Raw genomic sequence first — 5,393 nt, 5'->3', positions numbered from 1 at the left:
AGTGCGCGGGGAGCGTGGTTTGAGCCCCCAAGTGAATACAAACATTATGTCAAGGTACTCTTCACTTTCTGCAGACGCTTTAGAAATGAGGCTTCCACAGAACAGTCTTTCAGGTGGTGCTTCCACTCCCCGCCTCGCCCCCCGGTTCCCACCGAACACCCCAACCAGTCGCATCGCCACGCCTTTGCTCAGGCGGTGCCTCTGCTCAGGGCCTGGAATCTCCCCCCCGGGCCTGGAATCTCCCCCCACCCCGGGACAGTCGCGGCGCTTCCGAGCTTCACACTGCTTTCGAGTACCCTGCCTCGGAAATATCACGGGGACTCCCCGAGCTCCAAAACGCATATATCTTCTGGCTGGAATGGCAGCACCCAGAAGCCGTGGGAGGCACTAGCCATTTCCCGGCCGGCGACCGAGTTGCTGGCGCAGAGCGAATGACGCCATTTTTGTTACTGGCAGAGCTGGGCTCGGTGGCTGGTTCTGATCGGGCGAAAGATAAGCTAATGCGCCATCCAGACCCACCGAGGAGGGCTGGAAGGGGAAGGGATTTTCGAGGGACGTTGAGCCCATTTGTGCAAGCGGGGAGCCAAGCCTGGCTTGAGAAGGAGCTTTTGGGTCCTGAGAGCAGAGCCAGGGTGAGGGGCCTGGCTGAGTGATGGGAGTCTGTCTGGTCAGTGATGGGGACATGTGGAAGCTCTAATGAGGGGTCCTTTGGACTGAATGATGTGAACAACAGTGATAGGGGAGTCTGGAGGATCAGGTGTGTGGGATATGCGATGGGGAGTTTATGGGGGTGAGCGATGGGGGATCTGTGAGGTGAGCAATGCTGCCTGTAGGGTGAATGATGGGATTTCAAGGGGGTGAGTAAAGGGGGTCTATAGAGTGAGTGAAGGGGGTCTGGGGTGAGTGATGGAGGGTCTGTTGGGTGAGTGATGGGGGATCTGTGAAGTGGACAATAGGAGGTCTATAGGATGAGTGACAAGGGTCCATGGAGACAGGAATGGGAATGTGAAGGGTCATGTTGGGATTCTTTGGGGTCCATGATTGGTGGCTCTTTGAGATCAACAATACATCCATGAATAAACAAAAATCCCAGCCCTTGTGGTTTCAACATTCCAATGGAGGATTCAGACATTGAGGTTTTGATTTATATTCCCTGATGACTACCTTTTCATATATGTATTGATCACTTGGAGATCCTGTTTTGTGAGGTGCCTGTTCAGATCTTTTGCTCATTTTTATGTTGCATTATCTGCCTTTTCCTTACTGATTTGTAGGAATTGTTTTCATATATTCGGATACCACTCTTTTATTGGTGATATGTGTTTTGCAACTATCTCCTTAATTTTTGGTTTCTCTTTTCCTTATTGTGGCTTTGAATATTAAAATTTTAAGTTAAACTGTAAAGCACAATGTAAATTTAACATTTTGTTATTCTTGAGTTAAAAACCAAACAACGTTCTCTGTAGTTTAGAAGGAGAATTAATTTTTTAGGGCATCCAGAAGCAGACTGAGGGTTGCATCTCTGAAAACCGTGATGCCACAACAGCTAGGGAGGAGTTCTCTGCTTTTCATTTTCTCACCACCTCACCCTCTAATCACTGGTTGTGTGATCTCAGACAAGTCACTTTTCCTGTCTAGGCCTCAGTATCCTCTCTAGGAAATGAGGATGATAGCAGGGCCTATCCTGTGAGGCTTGGGATGATAATTAAGTGAGTTAATACATGATTATTATCCATTCCCCATGGTTTTGTAGCACCGATCATGTATATATTTAATGGATCTTCCATGAACTCTATGTCAGAGCTGCTCCTGTGATACCCAAGAAAATCCAGTTAAAGAAATTAAATACCAAGGAATGAGATTGTGTCAGGTAGAGTTGAGCCTTGGAGGGCCGCAAACTATTGTAATATCTTGGGGGACAGATGTTTGTTTGTTATTAAACAATTGGGAGCATGATCTTGTGGCCTGCCTCTTCTTCACTTCACAGCTATCCTTCCATGCCATTAACTTTATTTCCATAGTAGTTTATTTCCAAACTTAGTTTATTTCTGTGGACGTTTTCAAACATTGAGAACTGTATAATGAAACCCCATTATGCACATCACCCAGTCTCATCAGTCATCAACTCTTGGCCAGTCTTATTTCATCTAGACCAGGAGATGGAAAACTGCAGACAGTGGGCCAAATCTGGCATGCTTTTATACAGCCATAAGCTTAAGAATGGTTTTCACATTTTTTTAATGGTTGGGAAAAAAGTCAAAAGAAGAACAGTATTTTGTGATATGTGAAAATGATACAAAATTCAAATCATAGTGCCCATAAATGAAATATTATTGGAACACAGTCAAGGAGCATAATTGTTTTGTGTACTGTCTGTGCCTGCTCTCAACCTGCAATGGCAAAGCTGAGTAGTTGCTGCAGAAACCATAGGCTTCACAATTCTGAAATATTTGCTATCTGGCTCTTTACAGAAAAAGTTTGCCAACCCCTAACCTAGACTACCCATTCATTTCTTCCTCCCAGATTGTTTTTTAATTTGTTTTTAATTGAGGTATAAAATAAAATGCACAAATATTAAGTGTACAGCTCAATAAATTTTTACATGTCTGTTATTATTTGAAACAAGTCCCAGACATATTGTTTTATCCATAAATACTCCATTATGTATCTGTAAACGATAAGGACTTAAAGGTCCATACCATTATTCAAGGCAAAATAATTAACAATAATATCTTCAGATCATTAGTGGTTAAATTCCTTAATATCAAATATCTAGTCGGGGCTCAAACTTTAATGATTATCTCCAAGATTTTTTGTCTGTTCAAATTAAGATTCCAGACAAGGTTCATACTTCAAATTTGGTTGCTGTGTCTCTTTAGCCTCTTAATCGTCTATAGTGTTACTTTAAATGGTTGCCTGCCTTTCCATCCTTTGGAGGTTCCATAACTTATTCTCTCAGTTCTCAGTGATTGGGCATTTAGGTTATTTTCAATATTATGGTTTTAAAGGCAAAGCTGTGATGAAGGTTCCTGCAGTTAAATCTCTGCACACATCCATGATTCTTACCTTAGGACAAAGTTATAGAAATGGAATTGCTGGTCAGATGAGAAACACGTTATCAATGAATGAACAAACAACACATTTCACATCCAGCCATTGCAGAGTGGCTAACCCAACTTGGTCTCTGAGGACTCTTCTGTACCCACCCCACCCCCAGTAGCTTTCCAAAGAGGAAAAGAAAATGATTGAGTCTCAGATAGGTTGTTTGTTTCCCACTTGGTTTTCCCACAGCAAAATGGGAAAGGGCAATTAGTTGAAAATAAGACTTAGAGAAATTTAGAGGGAATAGAAGATCAAGAAGCAGGTAAAGTTGCTGTGAAGAGACACAGATCATCTGGCTTTAGTTCAGATAAACTGAGCTGAACATTTTAGCTGTGAGCTTCATGGCAGCCACAGTGAAAAGGGCAAACATGATCAGTTAGATGATTTGTGCTCTCCATCAAGAGAAATCAGTTCATCACTCCAGCTCCTAAGCAAGTCAAAATTTCTGGGCCTTTAGCCTAAGAAATTTTATTGTTGAGTTTTCCTAAGGGCCAGTCGTTTTCAGCTCTGTGTGGTATCATCAGTAGTTGTTCCAAAGAGGCTGTTTTTAGTTAAAAATTTCTGGCAGAGCCTTGGAGTGTGAGTGGTTTCCTGGTTTTCCATGGCTCCTTTGCTGTCATCTCAGTTTGTGGGGTCATGCTCTAACTCAAGGCCATCTCCTTTGCTCTTCCATTTTTAGTCTTTATTATTTTTTTCTCCTTGCAAGGGCAATGCAACGTGGGGCAAAGAATGTAAACAATATAGCAAAGTAAAAAAATTAGGAAATATCTCTGTAATCTAACTTCTGCCTTCTTCCCTGGCATAACTAGTATTATGTAGTTTGGGGATGATCCTTCCAGACTCTTTTCTTTATACATTTAACCTCATCCAGGTGTGTAGGTGTGTGTTATAAATATGTGTGAGTGATCTTATTATTTTCATGTATTTTCCTTTACCATACACAAAAAATACGTACAATATATCTTCTGTTCTGCACCTTTCAACAGGTGGAAGCTGCTTTTCCTCCATTTCTCCTATGCAAACCACTATATAACCTAGAAACTGGAGAGTTAGTTCTCTCAAGGCAACCAGAAAACTAATCTTGAGCCCTATTAAAAGGGCCCTTGCATCATCCTCTTTACATCACTAACACTGCTGCCAAACCCCGGGGGGTCAAACCCTGGATTGGTGTTTCTCAACTGAAAAGATATTGAAATCTGCTCTAAATGGAAGTCCATCCCAACTGCAGACTCTAAACTGAGGGTCTCCGAAAGCGGTGAGTAAGATGGAAGATGAGGAAGTCCCTGAGAGCTGGAAGGCGGCAGACAGCGGGGAAATCCAAATCTCCTCCCAAAGTGCCCATTGTGATTCAGGACGACAGCCTTCCCACGGGGCCCCTCCACAGAGCCGCATCCTCAAGAGGCCCACCAGCATTGGTGTGGTCAGCAGCCCCAACTCCACCAGCAGGCCAGCCCTTCCCGTCAAGTCCCTAGTGCAGCGCGAGGCAGAGTACGCGGAGGCCTGGAAGTGGATCCCGGGCAGCGCCAGCCCAGAGGAGGAGCAAGAGAAACCCATCCTCGACAGGCCAACCAGGATCTCCCAACCTGAAGACAGCAGGCAGCCCAACAATGTGATCAGACAGCTGTTGGGTCCTGATGGGTTACAAGGCTTCAAACAGCACAGATAAATGTGGGCAGGAAAGGATGCCACCGCCACTGCCTCCGTCACCACTTCTTGGGTCGTCTGCTGTGGGTCGCACTGCCATGGCAGACAGCTGGACTTGAGCAGAGGGAACAACCTGACTTACTTGCAATGTGATTCCCTTTGCTCCGCCCACTGTGACCTTGAACCCCACGCACTGTGACCTCCCTCCCCCCACTGTGATTGGCATGTCTAGAAGGGCTGTCCCAAGTCAATGGAAAGGGAAAGGGTGGGGGTTAGAGGAGGGTTGGGGGGGACCGACCAAGGACTCAGAGAGTCAGACAGTGCCACTTGGCCACTTGGGGTGAAGCCAGTGCCAGCAGTAACAGTTTATCATGCTCATTAATTTGGGATGTTAAAACACAAATGAGAACTCCCATCCACCCACCCTCAAGTGCATGTTTTCATCACTTAAAAGCAAGTTCCATCTGAAAATATCCTTTTTGTTTCTTTGCTTCCTATTTTTGTTTGTTTATACAATATTTGATTTGCAAAAGTAAAAGTGCATGGGAGGGGTTTTAGCAGTTTAATGAATTTTTAATTGAGAAAGAGTAGTTTGGTAGTCTACTTAAAAATGTTTCTGGGCAATTCACTAGAAACATTAACCAATA

The 5,393-nt window shown here is 44.1% G+C and overlaps 1 pseudogene; it reads left to right on the top strand.

The window, feature by feature from the left end:
• Nucleotides 1–288: 288 nt before the first annotated feature.
• On the top strand, nt 289–4,980 carry LOC103000831 (SUZ domain-containing protein 1-like; annotated as a pseudogene).
• Nucleotides 4,981–5,393: the final 413 nt, after the last annotated feature.

The sequence above is a fragment of the Balaenoptera acutorostrata genome, chromosome X (assembly GCF_949987535.1).
Source record: "Balaenoptera acutorostrata chromosome X, mBalAcu1.1, whole genome shotgun sequence".
NCBI lineage: Eukaryota > Metazoa > Chordata > Mammalia > Artiodactyla > Balaenopteridae > Balaenoptera > Balaenoptera acutorostrata.
Note: the sequence above shows the minus strand (reverse complement) of the source record. Positions and strands in the feature narration are given on the sequence as shown.